Below are 12877 nucleotides of genomic sequence, written 5' to 3'. Positions count from 1 at the left end.
TTAGCCGTGTCCCCAGTTATGGACATCTTGAGTATCTGGTACTTGGATTATCATGTGAATCTCATCACGTTACTTTAAATGAATATTGTTGGGTTTTAATGATGTTACTTAATTGGGATTGAGAATGCTGTCAACGATTCTCAATGTTTAACAACCACCATGATAGTTAAATAAAATTTATTCCTTTGCAGCAGGGAAAAATTGGCTTTTCGCAAAAACTATAACCATAAAGCTTTTCCACCAGTCAATTATGCATGTAGTGATAGCCATTGTTCATCATTCTCTATGGTGTGAATTTGCCAGTACATTCAATGTACTGACCCTTTGTGGCTGCAACGTCTCATGTTGCAGGAGTATCTTACGACGAGTAAGTGGTACGTTAGGGTTACGATTTCTACACTCAACTTCGCCGTTGGTGTTGATGGGAATCCACAACCTTTTTACTTCCGCTATTTGGATTGAGGTAATAGTATTTACGTTACTTTTTACATGTGATTTACCTCTGTTATAAATCCTCGAGTACTGTGTGTGTCAGCATACCGATCTAGGGATGACACTTAAACACAGAGACTTGATCCATTCGGGTCGGGTCGCTACAGAAAGGTTCTGAATGGTTCGGGTATTTATCGGAGTACTGGAGAGTTACGGGAATTCGCCGGGGAGTATATGTGCCTTATTGGGCTTTAGGGGAAAGAGAGAGGGGAGGTTGTACCCCCCCCCAAGGCCTAGTCCGAATTGGACTAAGGGGAGGGGTGGCGCCCCCTCCTTCCTTCTCTTCTCTTTTCCCTTTCCTTCTCTCCTACTCCTACTACATGGAAGGGGGGAATCCTACTCCCGGTGGGAGTAGAACTCCCTAGGGCGCGCCATAGTAGAGGGCCGGCCCTCCCCTCCTCCACTCCTTTATATACGGGGGAGGGGGCACCCCATGGAGACACAAGTTGATCAGTTGATCTTTTAGCCGTGTGCGGTGCCCCCCTCCACCATAATCCACCTCGGTCATATCGTAGCGGTGCTTAGGCGAAGCCCTGTGTCGATAGCATCATCATAACCATCATCAAGCCGTCGTGCTGACGGAACTCTCCCTCGAAGCTCTGCTGGATTGGAGTTCGTGGGACGTCACCGAGCTGAACATGTGATGAACTCGGAGGTGCCGTACGTTCGGTACTTGGATCGGTCGGATCATGAAGACGTATGACTACATCAACCGCGTTCTCATAACGCTTCCGCTTATGGTCTACGAGGGTACATGGACGACACTCTCCCCTCTCATTGCTATGCATCACCATGATCTTGCGTGTGCGTAGGAAAATTTTGAAATTACTGCGTTCCCCAACAGTGGCATCCGAGCCAGGTTTATGCGTATATGTTATATGCATGAGTAGAACACAAAGGAGTTGTGGGCGTGGGTATATACATATTGCTTGCCATCACTAGTTGATTGTTGATTCAGTGGCATTGGTGGATGAAGCGGCCCAGACCGACATTACGCGTGCGCTTACGCGAGACTGGTTCTATCGACGTGCATCGCACACAGGTGGCTAGTGGGTGTCTGTTTCTCCAGCTTTAGTTGAATCGAACTCAATGAACAGGGTTCTTTCTGAAGATCAAAAAGCAATCACTATACCACGTTCTGGTTTTTGATGCGTAGGTAAGAACGGTACTTGCTCAGCCCATAGCAGCCACGTAAAACTTGCAACAACAAAGTAGAGGACGTCTAACTTGTTTTTGCAGGGCATGTTGTGATGTGATATGGTCAAGACGTGATGAGACATAAATTGTTGTATGAGATGATCATGTTTTGTTAAAGTTATCGGCAACTGGCAGAAGCCTTATGGTTGTCTTTTTATTGCATAAGATGCAAGTGTCATGTAATTGCTTTACTTTATCGCTATGCGATAGCAATAGTTGCAAAAGCAATAGTTGGCGAGACGACCATGTGACGACACATTGATAAAGATCAAGATGATGGAGATCATGGTGTCATGCCAGTGACGATAGAGATCATGACGGTACTTTGGAGATGGAGATCAAAGGCGCAAGATGATCATGGCCATATCATGTCACATATTTTGATTGCATGTGATGTTTATCCTTTATGCATCTTATTTTTCTTAGTTCGGCGGTAGCATTATAAGATGTTCTCTCACTAAATTTCAAGTTATAAGTGTTCTCCCTGAGTATGCACCGTTGCAACAGTCCGTCGTGCCGAGACACCATGATACGTCTCCAACGTATCTATAATTTCTGATTGCTCCATGCCATATTATCTACTATTGGGCTTTATTATCCACTTCTATATTATTTTTGGGACTAACCTATTAACCGGAGGCCGAGCCTAGAATTGCTGTTTTTTTGCCTATTTTAGGGTTTCGAATAAAAGGAATATCAAACGGAGTCCAAACAGAATGAAACCTTCGGGAACGTGATTTTCTTACCGAACATGATCCAGGAGACTTGGACCCTACGTCAAGAAACAAAGGAGGAATCCACGAGGTAGGGGCATGCCTACCCCCCCCCCTAAGCACGCCCTCCACCCTCGTGGGGCCCCTGTTGCTCCACCGACGTACTCCTTCCTCCTATATATACCTACGTACCCCCAAACGATCAGATACGGAGCCAAAACCTTAATTCCACCGCCGTAACTTTCTGTATCCACGAGATCCCATATTGGGGCCTGTTCCGGAGCTCTGCCGGAGGGGGCATCCATCACGGAGGGCTTCTACATCAACGCCATAGCCTCTCCGATGAAGTGTGAGTAGTTTACCTCAGACCTTGGGGTCCATAGTTATTAGCTAGATGGCTTCTTCTCTCTTTTTGGATCTCAATACAATGTTCTCCCCCTCTCTTGTGGAGATCTATTCGATGTAATCTTCTTTTTGCGGTGTGTTTGTTGAGCCGATGAATTGTGGGTTTATGATCAAGATTATCTATGAACAATATGTGAATCTTCTCTGAATTCTTTTATGTATGTTTGGTTATCTTTGCAAGTCTCTTCAAACTATCAGTTTGGTTTGGCCTACTAGATTGATCTTTCTTGCAATGGGAGAAGTGCTTAGCTTTGGGTTCAATCTTGCGGTGTCCTTTCCCAGTGACAGTAGGGGTATCAAGGCATGAATTGTATTGTTGCCATCGAGGATAACAAGATGGGGTTTTTATCATATTGCATGAATTTATCCCTCTACATCATGTCATCTTGCTTAAGGCGTTACTCTGTTTCCATGAACGTAATACTCTAGATGCATGTTGGATAGCGGTCGATGAGTGGAGTAATAGTAGCAGATGCAGGCAGGAGTTTGTCTACTTGTCTCGGACGTGATGCCTATATACATGATCATACCTAGATATTCTCATAACTATGCTCAATTCTGTCAATTGCTCAACAGTAATTCGTTCACTCACCGTAAAATACTTATGCTCTTGAGAGAAGCCACTAGTGAAACCTATGGCCCCCAGGTCTATCTTCATCATATTAATCTTCCAATACTTAGTTATTTCCTTTGCTTTTTACTTTGCTTTTATTTTACTTTGCATATTTATCACAAAAATACCAAAAATATTATCTTATCATATTTATCAGATCTCACTTTCGTAAGTGACCATGAAGGGATTGAGGAGTTATTTGTTTTGTGCAGGTACTAGGGGCGTGAGCGCAACCTCCTACTGTATTGATACCTTGGTTCTCAAAAACTGAGGAAAATACTTACGCTACTTTGCTGCATCATCCTTTCCTCTTCAAGGAAATCCAACGCAGTGCTCAAGAGGTAGCAAGAAGATTTCTGGCGTCGTTGCTAGGGAGGTTCGTGCAAGTCAAGATTTGACTCCCGACAACGAGCCATTTCTGGCGCCGTTGCCGGGGAGTCTACGCAAAAGTCAACATATCGAGTACCCATCACAACCCTTATCTCCCGCACTACATTATTTTCCATTTGCCTCTCGTTTTCCTCTCCCCCACTTCACCCTTGCCGTTTGATTCGCCCCCTCTCTCTCTATCCTCCCTCTCTTTCTCTATTTGCCTCTTTTTGCCCGCTTGCTTTTTGTTTGCTTGTGTGTTGGATTGCTTGCTTGTCACGATGGCTCAAGATAACACTAAATTGTGTGACTTTACCAATACCAACAATAATGATTTTATTAGCACTCCGATTGCTCCTCTTACCGATCCTGAATCTTGTGAAATTAATGCCGCTTTGCTGAATCTTGTCATGAAAGATCTGTTTTACGGCCTTCCTAGTGAAGATGCCGCTACCCATCTAAATAGCTTCGTTGACTTGTGTGATATGCAAAAGAATAAAGATGTGGATAATGATATTGTGAAATTGAAGTTATTTCCTTTTTCGCTTAGAGATCGCGCTAAAGCTTGGTTTTCGTCTTTGCCTAAAAATAGTATTGATTCTTGGAACAAGTGCAAAGATGCTTTTATCTCTAAGTATTTTCCTCCCACTAAGATCATCTCTCTTAGAAACGATATTATGAATTTTAAGCAACTTGATCATGAACATGTTGCACAAGCTTGGGAGAGGATGAAATTAATGATACCTAATTGCCCTACTCATGGTTTGAATTTGTGGATGATTATACAAAAATTTTATGCCGGATTGAATTTTTCTTCTAGAAATCTTTTAGATTCGGCCGCGGGAGGCACTTTTATGGAAATCACTTTAGAAGAAGCTACTAAACTCCTAGATAATATTATGGTTAATTATTCTCAATGGCACGCAGAAAGATCTACTAATAAGAAAGTGCATGCGATAGAAGAAATTAATGTTTTGAGTGGAAAGATGGATGAACTTATGTAATTATTTGCTAGTAAGAGTGTTTCTTCTGATCCTAATGATATGCCCTTGTCTACTTTGATCGAGAATAATAATAAATCTATGGATGTGATTTTTGTTGGTAGGAACAATTTTGGTAACAACGTGTATAGAGGAAACTTTAATCCTAGGCCTTATCCTAGTAATCCCTCTAATAATTATGGAAATTCCTACAACAACTCTTATATAAATTATAATAAGATGCCCTCCGATTTTGAATCTAATATTAAAAATTTTATTACTTCGCAAAAGAATTTCAATGCTTTGATTGAAGAAAAATTGGTTAAGATTGATGATTTGGCTAGGAACATTGATAAAATTTCTCTTGATGTCGATTCTTTAAAGCTTAGATCTATTACTCCTAAGCACGATATCAATGAGTCTCTCAAAGCCATGAGAATTTCCATTGATGAGTGCAAAGAAAGAACCGCTAGGATGCGTGCTAAGAAAGATGCCTTTATAAGAGCGTGTTCTTCTAGTTCCTATGAAAATAAAGATGAAGATCTAAAACTTATTGATGTGTCCCCTATTAAATCTTTGTTTTGCAATATGAATCTTGATAATGGAGGGGCTGAATATGATCCACCTTTACCTAGAAGGCGTTCCAAAAATTCTGAGTTTTTAGATCTTGATGCTAAATTTGATAAAAGTGGGATTGAAGAAATTAAAACCCTAGATGTTGCTAAACCCACTATTATGGATTTCAAGGAATTTAATTATGAAAATTTCTCTTTGATTGATTGTATTTCCTTGTTGCAATCCGTGCTAAATTCTCCTCATGCTTATAGTCAAAATAAAGCGTTTACTAAACATATCGTTGATGCCTTGATGCAATCTTATGAAGAAAAACTTGAGTTGGAAGTTTCTGTCTCTAGAAAACTTTATGATGAGTGGGAACCAACTATTAAAATTAAAATTAAAAATCATGAATGCTATGCTTTGTGTGATTTGGGTGCTAGTGTTTCCACGATTCCAAAGACTTTATGTGATTTGTTAGGTTTCCGTGATTTTGATGATTGCTCTTTAAACTTGCACCTTGCGGATTCCACTATTAATAAACCTATGGGAAGAATTAATGATGTTCTTATTGTTGCAAATAGGAATTATGTGCCCGTAGATTTTATTGTTCTTGACATAGATTGCAATCCTTCATGTCCTATTATTCTTGGTAGACCTTTCCTTAGAACGATTGGTGCAATTATTGATATGAAGGAAGGAAATATTAGATTCCAATTTCCGTTAAGGAAAGGCATGGAACACTTTCCTAGAAATAAAATTAAATTACCTTATGAATCTATTATGAGAGCCACTTATGGATTACCTACCAAAGATGGCAATACCTAGATCTATCCTTGCTTTTTATGCCTAGCTAGGGGCGTTAAACGATAGTGCTTGTTGGGAGGCAACCTAATTTTATTTTTATTCCTTGCTTTTTTCTACTGTTTAGTAATAAATAATTTACCTAGCCTCTGTTTTGGTTGTGTTTTTTTGTGTTTAATTAGTGTTTGTGCCAAGTAGAACCGTTGGGAAGACTTGGGGAAAGTCTTGATATCTTGCTGTAAAAAACAGAAACTTTAGCGCTCATGAGAACTGCTGCCATTTTTATTTGGAAAGTGATATTTAGTTAATTCTTTTTGAAGATGATTAATAGATAAATTCCTCACGTCCAGAAATTTATTTTAGAATTTTTGGGGTTCCATATCTTGCGCTAGCTACATATTACTACAGACTGTTCTGTTTTTGACAGATTATGTTTTTCGTGTGTTGTTTGCTTATTTTGATGAATCTATTGTTGACGCTCAAAAGTGGCACAATCATAAAAGTTGATTTAATCTATGTCAAGATTAATTCAAACTTATGATTGGAAGTCACCATGATATGGCTTTCTTTGATAAGATCAAGATGGATATGAAAGTGGACTAAAACGGAGTCCGGATGCAAAAGTTATGACAAGTTCAGAGATGCTCATGGTGACACCAGATTAAAGAATGACTTGAAACCCAATTAAGATGACTCCAAATGGAAAAAGTTTAAACATGAAAGTTGTGCGTCTCGTCGAAACGGGTGATTTTGATATAAAAATTGTCTTAATCCGAGGTCGTATGCAAAAGTTACCGCCAATACAAGGCGCTGCTGCACTGGATGGCCGGACACCCCGGGGACAACCATCCGGGTTTTGATTTTCTCTGTGGATGACTGGACACTCCGGGTATGTTAGTCCGGGTTTTGAATTTGGCTGCAGACTTCGGAAAACAGCCGAAAAACCCCTCAAGATGGCCTCAGATCAAAAAAAGTTCAACATGAAAGTTGTTTGTCTTGTCGAAACGGTCAAGATTGCTTTTGGGCTCGTTTCCATCCGAGGTCGTTTACTCCCCAGAACATGGCCCACAACATGCAGCCAGATTTTACCGAACAGTTTGGGAAAGTTCGGACCAAACAAATCCGAATTGGACTAGGGTTTTGGACGTGAATTGAAGCCTTTCCCTTGCACGGGAAGTCCAGCCGCCTCTTATATACTCAAGGGGTGATGGCCGATTGAACAACACACAATCGATCAAATCATTTACCACGTTTTATCTTTTATCTTTTCTCCCTAACCCTAGTTCTTCTTCTTCCTCGTTCTTCGTCTGTTCTTCTTGTTGCAGGGCGGCAAACCTCGAGGCCCTAGGGGCGATCAGGTCGACTTAGGGCAGCCCATAGCCGCCGCGCGCCCTGACGGGGTCCCTCCTGGGCGTGTGGGGTTTCGGGTCCACAAAAGCACCCGCCAGATTGTCTTGCGTACCGTGCTTCCGGCGGGTCTCCTTCGACGTGAGCTGCAGTGCATCACCCTCGGTGTTGGAGGTACACGGTGACGTGTTCGTGTGCGAACACACTTTTTGGCGACTCCGCTGGGGACGAAGCTTTGAACGGTCTCCAGCCCGTTCTTGCTACGAAGAGAGCGTCATCTAGGGTTTGCAATCTACAAAGGTAATATGAATACCCAATTCACTTATGTAGATGCAAATAATTCATATGTTGTTGCTAGATCGTTTAATCAGCATAATGTGTCGGCTAGCCCTAGTTTTATCAATCAAGCATCTAGTTATGCGCAACAGCCGATTCAGAATATTCTTCATGCTTCAACTTCATATAATTTTAGCAACATGCAACATATGTATTCCAACTCCCATGCATCAGCAACCCCAGAAATTTATATGCTGATGAACAACATGATGAGTTTGGTTAATCAAGTTGAAACACCTCATGTAGGAACTTTCAATAGCATGCAACAAAGTGTTTCACCTTTTTATTCATTGGCAACTAATTTGCAACATGTTAATCTGAACATGCCGGTGGATAGGGGAATTGGCCATGGTACTACTAGTTATTCACCCAATTGCCATCAACAATCATATGCTACACCTCATGCTTCTAATTTTTGGGCACCATATGCAACTAAAGGTATTCATAATTCGGCTTCGCACCTTCTTGCTAATGACCGAATAAGTGAAAATTCTATAGAATCACATGTGTGTTCACCTACTACTGTAGCATATCATGTTTCCCCTACACAATTACAGAATTTCGGCAACATCTCATTGCCGAAAGAGTCTAAGAGCATCGGGGGGCAATCATATCCAGACTAGGTAGTTGACAACGAGCTTACATTCTCTTGGGATTTGTGCAACTCCATTCAAAAGGAACTAATAGAAGGCGGGAAGCCTCATGATTTTGCTGCAGTAAAAGCTAGAGTTGTGCAAATGATTCAGTCGCCCAGTGTTGTACCATCCACTGCACCCCCTAAACAATTGCAAAGTTTCGGCACCTCATTGCCGGAAAAGTCTGAAAGTATTGGGGGGCAATCTCATGAGGAGTGGATGGAAATTGAGATGAAAAAGTTTAAAGCTCGCCAAGCTTAGATGTGGGCTAAAATTAGACAAGAGCGAGAAGCCTTGCAAATTAAAAAAGATAAAGTTATTGATTCAGGTAACAGAGAAAATTCAGTTATTGGAAAAGCCAAATCAAGTAGTATATATTCTGAGTCCATCAAATCTAAAGAGGCAAGCATTATTGAGAAAGGGCATGGAAAGCCTAGCAAAACAACCATGCTTGATTTTTCTGAAATTAATGGAACCTACTTCCTTCCCTATGAGTTTCGTGCCATAGAAATTGACGAGCTTTAAGGACAAGAACAAGTAGCCGAACAAAGTTCGGTTGAAAAAGATCTTCAAACTAATGATGCACGGAATCAAGAAAAAGATGATGAAGAGGCATTGGGGAGCGATCCAAAGGCGGATCAAGATATTGTTCAAGTCACACCACCATCATGCTCTCCCAACATATTTGAAGAGGTATGTTTAACAAGTAATTTACCTATTTTCAGATTTGGTCAAAACTTTATTGTTGATGCATCTATTAGAAAAATCCTCTTAAGTAATGTTGAAAGACCAATGAAGAAGGGTAATTTACTTGTTAGCAATAAAATCATTATAGAATATATCGGTCAACCCATTGCGCCATTTATAAAGACCGATAATGACTTACTGTTGCAGCCAAAGCTTTCCCTGTTGCTTTATTTAAAGTTCGTATCTACATGGGTAGCTTTGCTTGTTTCATACTTGGCTTACTCTTGGTCTCAATTGAGGCATGCATGTTCTAACTATTTTTGTTTCAGAAACTTAAAGCCAAGGTTAGATTCTTTTTAGAAAACTGATGCTAGTATAATATCTTATCCAATGACATCGGTAAGAGAATGCAAAATAAAATTCATAGCCAAATGGGGTGATACAAAATCTGAACCATTCCTTTGCTTAACTCCAAAGCCGTTCTCACAGCAAGATCGGCTAGAAAATAAAAAGTTTACCTTCAATTCAAGCATGTGTGATCAAATATTTGATTTGTTGCTAAAAAATATTACATAAGAATTCTTGATCACCATGTCAAGCCATCAATTCAAGGACGAATGTATTGTAGGTTGCATCATTCGTTCAAACATAATTTTGAGGATTGTAATATGTTTCGTCAAATAGTTAAATCGGCCATTGATAAAGGACGATTGAGAATTGTTGAAACACCAAAGGATGACCAGTCTATTCTGATTGGTCTTGATGGCAAAAAGTTTTTGCATCGGCTACTTCAAGCCGATCCATCTAGAGAGAAGGTAAAAACTCCAGGTGACGGGATCATGCTTTCAAGTAAAGAAGTTGTTGAAGAGCACAATGAACATAAACTTGAGGGCGAGAATTCCATCGAAGCTACAATGAAGACGCCAAGGACTGGGGGGCAGCAAGGAAACCCAATGATCAATGAAAGCAAACCAAAAGAAAACAAAGGCCGAAATAAGCGCAAGTGTAAGAGATCAAAAATCACCTTCGCTGAACTATTGGATAAATGTCAAAAGAAGAGTGAAGAGCAGAATTCTTATAGGCCAAACCATGCAAAGAAACCAAGATCACCCCCAAGGCGCAAATATGAGGATCGGTATTGGCAAAGTGAGAATTTCAATGCAACATATTCATATCCTTATTTTGGGCCGCCAATACCAATGCCGTGGATGCCTCCCTATGCTCATTTAAATCCATATTCATCATGGGACAGGTATGATACAAGGGCACATTCTCTGTCTTATTTTAGACCATCTCACCAATACTATGCAGCTCCAAGAAGATCAACATTTGAACAATCACGCGTCAAAGACCGTTTCAATCATAAGGAATCGGTCCAAAGCTCAAGGAAGAAGAAAGAGGTGGTAGAGCGAGTTTACCGCGTGAAAAGAGATGGTCGTAAGTGTGCTACTTCAGATTTGATTTCAAATGACAAAGAGCCAATTAAAGTGTTGACATTGGCTACAAAAGGAAAAGAAGTGAAGCAATCAATTGATCAAAATCAGAGTGCCAAATCTGAAGAAAAGAAGTTAGGGGTGCACAAGGCCCAAAAGGAGTTGCCATTGGTTGAAACAAAATCACAGTCGAGGTGCTCACTCGGCTTATCGTATTGGCAAAAGAAGGAGTTACAAAAGCTTAGTGCACAAGAACTTGAAGAAAGGAACATGGCATGTGTTCCCAAAGGAAGTACTCAAAATAATTATTATGTGCAAGCTTCCATTACAAGAAGTGCGGCAAAGCTGAAGAAGGAAAAGAGTGAAAACTATGAAGGACCAAGCCGAAGGTTTCAACATCCTCGGTCTATACATTATCCATATTCTTCAACTATGCCATTAACGCCTATGCCATGGAATTCGTCATCAGGTATGATTTGTAACCCTCAATGGGCTTATTTTAATCCATGGATGCAATATAATTTCTTACATTATGAAAGGGTATTGCCAAATCACTATACATTTGATTAGCTACAAGTTTGTTGCTGATCCAAAGGGCCGAAATACTTTATTTGTCATTTCATTTGTTTATTTCGGCTATATGTGCTTTGAATGAAGTTTACATGTAATGGCCAATATTTATCTATCGTCCTAAGAGTATGGCAATGCATGGCCAGCGTAGTATTCTAACATCGTCCTTAGTTCGATTGGAGAGCGAGACAAGGTATGTGCTCATGGAAATTTATATGTATGCATATATTATGATTGAATGGAGTTGAGACATCATGACCGATGTCATTGAATATATGCTGCATAGGCCAATTCATAGTTGCAGAATTGACTGGTGGGCTTATACTTTGTTTGGATATGATTTGGCTTATGCATCTTTGAGATCTATAAAAGGCCAAATCATAGCTGATTTTATTACTGAACATCGGATTAATGACATGCATAATGTTGATATTAGCCTTGTCTCTCTAGTACTATGGAGATTATGTTTTGATGGTTCAATTCATAGCAATGGCCAAAGTGTTGGTGTTGTTTATATATCTCTTTATGGTACTATTTTTGAAGCCTCATGCCGCTTAGAATATTTTTATGCACGATTAATCAAGGCCGAATATACATTGTTATTCGGATTGACTCTTTTACTTGCTATAGGTGCTATACATATTGAGGCTTTCGGTGATTCGTTATAACTAGTGCAACAAATATCCAAGGGTTATCAATGTTTTGATGAATCACTTATAGTTTTTCATGGGGTATGTCCAGATGCAAAATTTGCCTTTGGTTGCTTTAAAATCGTTCTTATATTTAGACATGACAATTCAAAAGAGTTGGCACAGCAAGCATCCGACTACTACATTAATCATGGTGTATTGCATTTCTCTCAATAGCCGATGCTTCATCTCGTCAACATAGGTAAAGCCGAACCAAAGTCCACAGCTTCAGCCACTAATGAATTTTGATGCAGGTGAAAGTAAGGATTGGAGAGAGTTTATTGTTGATTATCTACAAAATCCTAGCAAAAGGGTGAACAATACGGTTCGGAGGATGACCTTGAGACACATATCTATGGAACTTTATCATCGGATTGTTAATGAAGTTGAGAAGGTTTCGCCCAAGTTTGCAGCAAGGGTTCAAAAACAATAATGGCCGATATATAATTATCGCCCTAAGCATATAAATGGTCGATGGAGTGTTGACATCGTCCTTAGAACAAACATGGTACAAGTTATTTTTCAGCACGCTAGCTTTGCCGAAAAACAGGGGGCATGTGTTGACGCTCAAAAGTGGCACAATCGTAAAAGTTGTTTTAATCTATGTCAAGATTAATTCAAACTTATGATTGGAAGTCACCATGATATGGCTTTCTTTGAGAAGATCAAGATGGATATGAAAGTGGTCTAAAATGGAGTCCAGATGCAAAAGTTATGACAAGTTCAGAGATGCTCATGGTGACACCAGATCAAAGAATGGCTTGAAACCCAATTAAGATGACTCCAAATGGAAAAAGTTTCAACATGAAAGTTGTGCGTCTCGTCGAAACGGATGATTCTGATATAAATATCGTCTTAATCCGAGGTCGTATGCAAAAGTTATAGGCAGTACAAGGCGCTGCTGCACTGGATGGCCGGACACTCCGGGGACAACCATCCGGGTTTTGATTTTCTCTGTGGATGACCGGACACTCCGGGTATGTTAGTCCGGGTTTTGAATTTGGCTGCAGACTTCGGAAAACAGCTGAAAACCCCCTCAAGATGGCCTCAGA

The sequence above is a fragment of the Triticum urartu genome, chromosome 6 (assembly GCF_003073215.2).
Source record: "Triticum urartu cultivar G1812 chromosome 6, Tu2.1, whole genome shotgun sequence".
NCBI lineage: Eukaryota > Viridiplantae > Streptophyta > Magnoliopsida > Poales > Poaceae > Triticum > Triticum urartu.
The sequence above is the reverse complement of the archived record's forward strand: the minus strand, read 5'-3'. Positions refer to the sequence as shown.